Source organism: Pinus tabuliformis, chromosome 3_1, assembly GCF_031772625.1.
Source record: "Pinus tabuliformis cultivar Carrire ecotype Pingquan chromosome 3_1, CPIR1, whole genome shotgun sequence".
Taxonomy (NCBI): Eukaryota; Viridiplantae; Streptophyta; class Pinopsida; order Pinales; family Pinaceae; genus Pinus; species Pinus tabuliformis.
The window spans coordinates 431,028,755-431,040,325 of NC_142301.1; positions in this window are offsets into that span (position 1 = coordinate 431,028,755).

Below are 11,571 nucleotides of genomic sequence, written 5' to 3' on the forward strand. Positions count from 1 at the left end.
AGTTTATGGTGTTGTGTTCCAGGAGTATCCAGTTTGAAAATTTTTGAAATGTGGTCCCTGGAGGAAGAGTGAAGGTTTGAGCCTTCAGTAGGTCAGCACCTACGTATTGGTAAACATATCAGCCAGTACAAGAGCCAGGGGGTTGTATCTCCCTTCCAGTAGTAGCTGGAAAACGAGAGAGGGTGGTAGCCTTCTATAGGCCGGTGCCTACGTACTAGTAAATATATCGGCTAGTACAAGAGCCAGGGGTTGTATCTACCTTCCAGTAGTAGCTGGAGAACGAGAGAAGGTAGTAGCCTTCTACAGTGGGTGGCTACGTACTGGTATGAGTCTGCGCCAGTACAATATTGTAAACAAGTTTTTCTTATATTAAAGGAAGACGGCAGCAGGTGGTTTTTGTCCCGCATTGAGTTTCCACCTTATATCATAGTGTTCATGTGTGTTTCTTATGTGAGATGATATGTTCTATTTTTACTGCACCTGGTTACTGTTTATATGGTTAATGAAGTTCTAATGCATTGATTAAAGATCAATTAACTGAATTAACTAAATCATTAGTTTGCTGGATATATGCTAGTTGCATTAAACACAGTTGCGTGTACATGCGAGTTCCCTTAACTAAAGTAGCGTATATGAATTTGATTATGGAAATGAAAAAGTTATTGATTTTCTAATATTGATTCACACCCCCCCCCCTGCCCTCTCAGTATTATTTCCAACAGAATATTCGAATGGGGGATAAGTAAATGAGGAGGATTTACCTCCTACAGTTTCTCTCCCTTGTCCCATTCGAGTTCTAACCTTAGTATTTGCAAAAATTCCTTTATTTTCTCCTTCAATCCTGCATTCAATGCATATTAGTCCACTAGGCATAATATCCAACTCTAACACATCTCATAAACAAAATATAATAAAAAACATGTAATAAGTTGTGAGAAAAGTTGGTTTGACTAACATAGGAGGTGAATTAAGGTCAATATAATGACCCAATGATGAGGCTCATCACTAATCCTCAAAAGCCTTTTTATCATTGAGGCCTCTAATTTCTTCATTTTCCTTCAATTTCCTTCTCATGCAAATATGTGATGTTTCACCTTCCTTTTCTCCTATTTTCCATTATTTTCATAAACAAATGCCAATTAATTCCTCTTTTCCTTTTCCAATGCCTTTTCCAATTTCCTTATCCATAATAAACTAAAATGAACACCCACTAGGATGTTTTTCCCACCATTTATCTTGGAATACATGTCCCATGACCTTGGTCTCATATTTTTTTTTTACATTGAAATCAAGCAGGCACTATTACAATATGTACCTTCTGGTGTAGCAAACCAATTCGTGATATCATGTAATGACTCTTTAACCTGGTCAATCATTCAAGGAGGATCGATCTCATATATCATCTAAAATATGACAACGAAGAAATTCTCTGCCGGTTTGTCGTATGCCCATATGAAACTCAAATTTGACAACACCCTGTAATGGAAGTAAACTAGAAACTTATCCTGTGGGGTCCAATTCCAATACATACCTAGGAATGCATACCACACACATATCCCATCTAATAGGAATGATTAAATATAAAACTATGGTGCCTGGCTTTCCCTTAAAGCTTATTTAGCCTACCCAACATGACAATGCAACTTAAAAGAAAATATGTTTGCACAATTGAAGCTTTTGCCACGGGAAAAAACCAAGTTGAGCATAAATGTCCAATTATCTACAAATTATTTAGCGTTCTTCCACCCATGTAGCCTACAAAACATAGTGATAAGGTACTGGTACACATCCCTGAGGATCCTAGTCATGTAAACTACAGATGGGCAATGTCAAAATTTGGCAAGCTCTCGACACCAAGACTTGATGATATCACTTATGTCAGGATCGGCCCATCGAGTGTAGAATTTTTTGTTGGCATACTCTATGGGCTTTAGCATCTTGTAATAAGTCTACATGTCCTCCCCATAGTAGGTGGCAAGCTAACCACCACTTTCACTACGAAGCACCAGATCTGAATCATCCATGTGTGAAAGAATCGATTCAATCACCTCCGCACAAAGTATGACTGGGAACCTACATGCAATCTTGTGTATCCTGGATCGCTTCATGTTGATGTATACTTCCTTATCATCCGAATCTTTAGGGAGCTTCTTTTGCACAAATGATTCTTTGATATATTTCCATGTGACCTCTAAATATTTGTCTATCAAACATTGTGTATAAGTAATAATAGGAATGATAGGATTTGTAACTTCCACTGCTTCTTCAATGCTTGCTTCTTAATCTTCTTTTGAGGCCACTTGACAGGTAGCGGGAGGCATCATTCTAAAAGACGATGAAAGAGTAATGAGACAAGTAGCTGGAACACCTTTTCATGGAAGCACACTCATGGCGATAAAGATTAGATTTATGAAATCCTCTATTTATTACAAGCAATAACTTATAAAATCATATTTAGAAATCCATCAAATGTAGCTGAGATTATAAGCCATCAACGACAAGACACGATCACTTGTACAAGAAAGAAATTTGCATCAAAACAAGGAGGGTGAATTTTCGAAGAAAAAAAGAAGGTCAAGGCTCACGAGAAGCCTTCAAGGTGTGTTCATGCACTCAAGCAAGAGAGAGAGATCATCAAGGGCATAGGGCACACTTTTAAAGCACGAAAGAAGGTCATGCATGAGTTCAATATGCGCTCATATGCTCAGTGTGGCTAAGAGGGTGCAATGGTGCACACCAAAGGGTTGAAGGGGTCATGCTTTAGGCCTTCAAGGTGTGTTCATGCACTCAAGGGGAACATGGAGGGTGAACGGGTGCATACTGAAGAGACAAAGGGGAACCACATGAGGGTTTAGGGTGTGCTCATGCACTCAAGGAGGGAACAATTCTTCATGCCAAAGGAGTGCTCTCAAGGGGAAAACTTGACTTTCTAGGCACATTTTTCTTTGACAATCAGGACTTCGCTTCCAAATGTGTGCTTTGGATTGGAATGGCTTAAGAACAAGTTCAAAATAAAATAATAATGATAGAAATGCTGAGGAGAAGGATCCACAGATTCTTATATATTTTTTCACAATCATGACTATAATATGAAGAGTTACATAATGTGAAGAGTCACAACTATTGCACATTGGATAAACCAATGCTCCCCATGTGTTTTGTGACATGGACTAACCGCCTTTGGTGGATACTTATCTCTGGCGATGTGATCTTTGACTAACACCTTTAGGTCTTGGTCTAATGACAATCATGAATCCCAAAAAGTGGTATCAGAGTGTAGGTCACAAGTTCTATACACACCCAACTCGCACTGGGGGGCGATTGTTGCACATTGGATAAACCAACTCTCCCCGTGCTTTTTTCAACATGGAGTAACCACCTCTCATGGATCCTAATCTATGGCGATGTGATCATTGACTAACACCTTCAGGTTTTTGTCTAACGACAATCATGATTCCCAAGACTAACTTGCAACAACAATTTGACACTTGTAGAAGAAAGAATGAATTGAAACATTAGTAAGAAACTGAAAACAAGTGAAGCACCAACAATGAAAGAAAGATCGACAAAAATAACATCAAAGGAAGGCAATAGAATCAACATGCAAAACTTACTTGGAATGAAGATCGACAAAGAGATCCTTGATCCAAAGAAGTATGCTCAACCCAAATGAGAATGATTATGAGAAAGAATGATTAACCTAGTTGATTATAAAGAGATTGAATGAAAATCCATTCCATGCATGCTTTCCACTTGATAGGTGAATGAGTTAGTTAAGTGAAGTGAAGTGGCCTTCTAATTTCTAGGAGTGCGACCACATGAGACAAGAAAGTGCATGCATGAGTTGAAGAGGGAACATGTCTTCGTGTCTAAGGAGTGCACACAAGTGGAGGGCATAATGATTGAGCATGAAGGAGTGCGCTCAACTAGGGCACATTTGTTCAACCCAAAGGAGAGCACTCAATAAGGGAGAAACTCTTTGTCTTCTTGGAGTGCACTTTTTCTTAAGAAATTGATTTTGTTTTTTCTTTTGTGTATGTGTTGCATGGTGAACAAAGCTAGTTATGAAGTCAAGAAAAGCTACGTCTTCACCTATCTATTGGATAAGATAACACAAGCGCTCTTAAAGGTAAGGTGATAACACTGAGAAAACATTGAATTAGGAGGATGTGACACTTAGAAACAACACAAGGATATTCAAGAAAACAACAGTACGACACTAGATAGCTTGGAACACTAGTTCACATAGACTCCAAAATTGAGATAGGAAAAAAAATTGGAGGGTCAATGTCAATGCTACAACACTTGGAGACACACTGGGAGAAACCAAACTTCTCTCTTTTGGTTTTACTTTATGCGCAAAGTCTCAATTTTCCATGAAGTATTGATTCAATCAGCGAGTATCCTTAGCTCCCCATTCTACTCTATTAAAGATATAGTCTTCAATGTTCCATTTATCGGCATAAAAAAAATGTAAAGAAAGCCATATAATTTTGATGAGAATAAGGGTAATATAGAACCATGGTGATAAGCCCCAATATTGTAGCAAGGATGTTGTAACTCATAGGGTGACTAACTTACTTTATCAACCCGTGGTTCATACAAACCTTGAGGTGATAGTGCTATATGCCTAGTAGATGCAACAATCTACTCTGGTCACTTTTCAACTTGGGCGATAGACCACTAGGCTTTTTCAAGCTAGTCTTCTATTGACTAGAAGGAGGTTGACTACTAATAGTGAATGTAAGGCTATCCTTAATGCATAAAGTAAATGCTTTCCCATTTTAGCAAAATGAAAGTGTTGAATGGGAAGTGCTATGAAATGATCTAGCTAATAATTAACACACATTACTTGCAGAAGTGACCTAATTAACCTCGCATACTGTCATATAGCTATCTAAACTAAGTACGCATGGAAATTATCCTAACACTGCTTTGAATTATGTATGTATGAAATAGCTAAATACTGTAGAAAAGAGTCTTTTGATTTTCCACTTAGAAATGTAAATTCTAAGCTAAAGAAGATGATCTTTTGCAGGGGAGGAAGGTCTGGAAAAGCTATTCCAAAATGGAAATGAGGGGTATGGAAGTCAAGTTGAAGGTATACCTTAGGATCTAATCATTATTTCTGCCCAAAACAGTCTAAAACAGGTTGCCACAGGGTGTCCCTTAGTTACTACAGGATGTCCTAGTTACTACAGGATGTCTTAGTTACTATAGGAGGTCCTGGTTTACTACAAGAAACTTGTTGAAAGCTATAGGAAGGTAGGGAAGGTGAAAGGAAGTGCTGGGAAGATGTATGATGGTGGGATAAGGTATGGGGAAGGTGCACACTACCCAAGGATCAACTCAACTCTTCAGGATGGATGGATTTGCTCAAGGTGCCTATCCACGGTGGCTACAAAACCGAAATCTGAATCAGTGGTTGTTAGGATTGGGCGAGAGGTGGAATGAGTTCCTCCTCGTGGATCAACAACTCATGCAACAACACATATTATTTTCTTCATTCATGCACAACTTTATGTAAACGTGGAAACAATGAGTTGAATTTGAAAAATTGATTTATTAATGGCTAATGGCTTAAATATATGGAATGGAATGCTTTCTAATATACAACAAACTCAAGAAATGAAAATGACAACTGCAGGTGCTTCTAAGAAATCATAAACAATGATCTACTCAACAAGAAATCCTAAGCTATGCAATGACAAAAAGATAAGTCTATTTTTGGGGTTGTCAAAGTGGGACCCTCAAATCATGATCACATGAGGGAGATGTGGAAGAGGACAGTGTCACAAGATTTTTCTGAATTATTTTCTTCAAAAAAAACACTACTATACCATTGATCTACTTCTTCAATTAATGGAATAAAAACTAAACAATCATACAAATACTTGTAAATTAACAAAATAGAAATAACTTCACCAACTAACTATGATTCTAATCTGAGAATACATGTACAAAAATAGAAACCTCTGTTATTAGGGTTGGGCCCTAACCCAATAGCTTCAACCCTCTGATTCAACTCAATGCTAGAGCAAAGAAACCTTTTTCATTATCATCAAAATCTCAAAAACAACATGAGAATAACAGTTACAATATCTTAGCTCAAAATTGCCTCTTGGCTACAATAAAAAGTCGAATCCTAATGAGGCCCCAGGCCTTCTTATTTATAAAACTGAAGCTACCAATGCATTCCTAAAAATTAGGGAGGCTTGGCTCCCAAAATCGATATTGACTTGTCTTCAACTATCACTGGCTTGGCTGCTAATGAACTCGGTTGGATTGGCTTCTTATAACTCCGAGCTGATGAGATATGGTGGAGGAATCTTTGAGTGATTGAGGAGTTAAGGAGGGAGACCAAATCTCCTAAAATCCCTCTTTCTTGTCTACTTCGAGTTCCTGCACTTAAATTAGCCCAAAACTGCTCCAAATCCTGCAATTAATGCACATTAGGCCACATGACATAACATCTCACCTTTACCCTTCTCACTAAGAAAAATATAATAAAATATGTAAATAAATGTGAGAAAAGTTGATTTTAATAAGTTGGAGAGTGGCATTAAGGCCCATATAATTTACCTATTGATGAGCCTCATCATCACCCCCTACTGAAAGTGTTTCTCATCCTATGAGAAACTTAGTCTATGTCCATATCTTTCATAGCTCTTATGGCCTCTCTAACATCCCAAGCCTCTGTTGATGGAGTTTCCTCTTGAGGATAGAACCCTACATGTTTCTCTATTTCTTTCCATTGATTTCTTTCCTCCTCTTCCTTCTTACCTTCTATGAGACCCAATAATAACGGTGGACTAAGTTTCAACCCAATCCAATTTATTTCAGTCTCAGCATGGCATTCTTATAGAGTGGGGTCCTTTCCAGTGCATTCCTCAATTTCTCAGGGGAATGGTACTCTCTGATCCTTAGGTTGTGTGGTAGGTTTCTCCATCTCTTATGCAATGCTTGTTGGATTTCATTTCCTAGCAACCTTAAGGTGTTTTTAAAGTGGGTGATGGCATGTTCTTGTGTAGCTAGGTATCTTGGTGCAAGTTGGGCATCATAGGAGATGATGTTGTGGGTGCTAATGACAACCATTGAATTCATCTATTCTGCTATGATGTAAAGAATCTCCCTTTCTTCTATTTCAAACACCCTCTTCACCTCCTTAACCCTAGCCTCCTCGTGACTCATCCATGATGCACGGGCCAGTGGTTGTAAGCCCCCCAACTTTGCATTGGGGTGCCACACATACAAGTCTATTAAGGCCAAGTTATGCAAGTAGAATTCAGATATCTTGGCCTTATCCTCTAGGGTGCTCTTATCACATAGTTCAATGAATTGTCTATAGTCTTGGAAAGGCATAGTCCCCTGTTGTGCTAGTGTCTTGATCTAAAATTGCAACCATTGATCCTTGAGGTATAATGCATATGAACTGGAGTGCCTCCATGGAGAATCTTGCCATGGTGGACAATTTTCTATCTTTTTCTTGCAACTTCCTCCTTAGCCATGTGTTCCCTGCCTCTAGTTGAGATCTCATAATTTGTTCCTTGTCTCTCATCTTACTCAACTCCCTGCCCATCTCTAGGAGTTGCTCTTCCATATGGCCCACATCCTCTACTTTCTTTGATTTGGCAATTTGCATCCAGCAATGTGTCCTTCCTCTCTCTTTTTCAAGCTCAAATAAGAGAGGGATGGAAAATTCTGTGGTATTACTCTACCTCCCTCAATGAATTTGTAATAAGATATCAGAGTGGGTTGTGGGCTAGGCACCTGCAGCTCTTGGAACTCTCCCTAAGATGTCTTTGGAGAAGCTTCCCCCTCCTGCACTTGTATTGCTGCTTCTTTGCCTTCCCTCTGTCCCTACTGGCCTTCCTATAGCTTTTTTTGTGTTTCCTATAGTACAGACAGAGTTTCTTGTATGACTATCTGAGGATCCTGTAGAAGGATTTTTCCTCTTTGTGATGGGGTAAAAATTTCCTTGTCTTGCTTTGCTGATGTTGACATGGTGACAAGCTTCCAAACATAGGTGATGGGAGACTTTGGGTAAGCTTGTTTTTATATGCCCTCTTCAACTTTTATTTTCAGGGAAACTATCTCTTCTTTCTCTTTTGGTGACTCATCAATTATGATTGGAGTCTTGGTGGGTGCTTGTTGGTTTCCCTTATTTCATCATGGTGCGCCTCCTTGTTTTGAATAAGAGGGGAGTCTACCTCTGTCTTTTCCCTTTTGACTTGACAGGTGTGCTTAGGGAAGTCAAGGCAAAAACTGCCTCCTTCTTAGTGGGTTCAGGGGACAACCTTGGAGATTTCTCCCCTTCCTTGGTATGTTCCTTAGGGTTTGCTCCTTCCTTTTGTTCTCCCTCTTCACTTTTCTTTTCTTCTCCTTCTTCTTTTCCTTCTTCTTTTCCTTCTTCTTCCTCTGTTTTCTTTGCTTATGCCTCCTCTTCCTCCTCTGGTTCTTCTTCTTCCTCTTCATCTTCTTCTTCATCTTGTTTTTCGTCCTCTTCACCACTAGAGTTTGTGTCCCCATCATATTCAAGGGCTTGTATTTCAATTACAACCTCTCTATCCATGTCTCTAAATTTTTACCATTGAATAGGAATTCGTAACTGGCTCAAGGCATCCTCTAGTATTAGCTTAATAAGTCCATGGTGTGTCAATTGCTGATGTTTCCCCTCTTGGACCTCTAGGCTCATGTCTATTATTGATTGCAACAAGAAGTAAGGCACACTGATTATTCTATTAATGGGTATCTCCTCTCCAAATCTCAACACATGGAGGAGTCTAAATTGGTAGCCATATATTATATTGAGCCTCCCTTCACAAGAAATATATTTGAAAATGTGATAGCTCAACTCATTCCAAGGATAGGGAAGGCTTTCCCTTCTTATCCCATTTTTTTCCTCAATTAGATTTGGATCCCTTAAGAAAAAGTTTTTCTTAGCAAAAGTGTTTGCAACCTTATCCTCTTTTCTCCATTTTATCCCTTGAGGAAGTGTAGTGATTCTGCTAATTACCTCAAGAGTAATTCTAATTGACAACCCTCTTACCACAGTAGTAGCACTGGTTCTAGCCTGAGGTAGAGTGCCATGGAAAATTCTTGAGCTACATCATCATCATACACATTGAGAAACTCAAAGAATCCAAACCAGTTATGCCTTCTAAATATTTCTACAACAGGGGGATGGAGGTGTATCCTAGTTGTCTCTATGGGTTCCATTCTGTTAAATCCTCCTGTCATGTCTCTTCTCTGGTTAGATGATTGTAAGGAGTTTGGTATGCTAGCCTTAGTGTTTCTAGGGTGATTGGGTTTTATAATATTGGTGGATGGCTGCAATTTCTTTTTATCTCCACACAACTTTTAAACTTCACACAATTCTGTCTAAAACCACAGGCCCACTGTAATCACTTAGAAAAATTATATTTTTTCTTTCCCTTTCCTAGCTATAAATTCAAAACACGGGATATATGGCCCACCTACCTTTCACTGTGATGCTTTGGATGAGATGAATTTCTGAACAACTGGACCCCAAGAACCCTCTTTCAGAGTTCTCTGTGAATTTCCAATGCTTCCTGTAGCTCCCTGCGTTTCCTCTAGTTGTTCCTCTAGTTTTGTTTCTTGTAGGGTGGCTAAAAAAAAATTTCTTCCTTGATGGATTTCAAAGGTTCTCCTAGTCTTCTCTAATCTCAAAATGAACAAATGGTGCATGAGAGTTTGGAACGTTTGCTATTTATGGTTGATTCCTTGGAGCGCTGCATTGGATTGCAGTGTACGAGATTTCCAATTTGGGACCGTTGGCCCACCATTGGTTATCATGCAGCCTCCCGTCATAATCATCACCCACCTTTTCGACTCATTCTCCTTGATGTGACATTGCAATGTGGCATGCTGACTAGGAGTTCACTTTTTGTTTTCGAGTTGAGGGTGGATAAGTTAATTGGCCACCTCCAACTTATAAAATTGAACTTTTTCATATTCCTACACTTTTATCATATCATACTTAGGGAATAATTTGGATTAGGTGCCATACCTATGCATTCCTTCACTTAATTTATGCATGCTGGAGGGTGCCTCTGTTGTGCTTCTTTTTGTTCAGGTAAGTGCTTTTCCTTGGTCACATTTTTGTTGATTTCTTCCAGCTAATGTAGTTGTCCTCTTTGTTTTTGTGTGCAGGTGCTTGGTATCTACTGATGTTGTTGAGCTTTGGATAGGAGTCATAATGTCTACAGGGATTTTGTAGCTCTTTAATTGCATGGATGGTGAAGGAGAATGCATGGAGAAACTGTTGTTGTGATAACACAGGATGCTACAGGGTTTCCTATAGTTACTATAGGAAATCATGTAGTTTCCTTTTTCCATCATTTTTTTTCTTTTTTGTTCACTTGGAGGAGGGATGGGTGGTGATGTAGGAGTGTAAGGATGGTAATGGAGGAGATGGAGTTGTAGGTGAGTGAGGCCAATGATGTCATGTCCCTTGGACTCTCTTTTTTTGGTGTATTTTTTCATTTTTCTGAGTGGTTTTTGATGGACACAGAGGTTGGTATGGTCATGAGTTAGTGTTGGGTAAGAGGTGGTGAGGTGTATGGTTCCCTTTTTCAACCTAGCATAGGCCTACATCATCATTTTTCAACTTGTTTTCCTGCCCTAGGCACCGCAAGGGAGGTTTTCACCTAGGGATCTTTTTATTTTCATTTTTTCACTCTTGGGCTACCTCAAGGAGGTTTTCAACCCAAAGGTTGGCTTCAAGTTCCTCATAGAGGTTTTCACCTAGGTCCCTTATTTTTTTTTTCTTTTATTTTTTTATTTTTTCCATTTTTTTCAAAAATACAAACAATCTTCAAGCATTTGGTGAGCTAGAGGCTGAGACACTTCCAAGCACATTCACTTCCTTACTGATGGTACTGATGAACTCTTCCCTTGACAAAGGTATTTTATAGGCTTTTAATTTGTATCCATTGACAAGAAAGGGGTTACCTTCTTCATCAACGGTCCTTATTTGCACAATCGCATTGTCTAGGAACTTTTCTATCAGATATGGGCCCATCCGCCTGGTCATCAATTTTCCTTTGAAGTCCTTGAACTTGGATTCATAAAGCAGAGCCCAATCTCCTTCATGAAAAACTCTGTCTTTGATGTTTTTTTCATGCCAAAACTTTCTTTGTACTTGAATAACTTCTGTGTGTAGGAGGGCCTTCATACTAAATTCATCTAAACCATTAAGCTAGAGTAGCCTCTCTTGCTATGCCTTTGTAACATCCAAATCCAACTGTGCTACCATTCTCAAAGTGTTGTACTCAAACTCAATGGAGATTATATCCTTCCTCCCATAGACCAAGTCATAAGGGGTGAAGTCAATGGTCGTCTTCCAAGTTGTATTATAGGCCCAAGTGGCCTCCACTAGTCTGTCAACCCAATCTTTTTTTCTGCCTTCACAACCTTGGTGAGAATAACTTCCAATGCCTCGTTAGTAACTCTACTTGTCCATTGGCCTGAGGATGATAAGTAGTTGACTTCTTGTGTTTGATATTATGTTGCCTCAACAAATTCTCAATCAGGTGTGATTTGAATTGA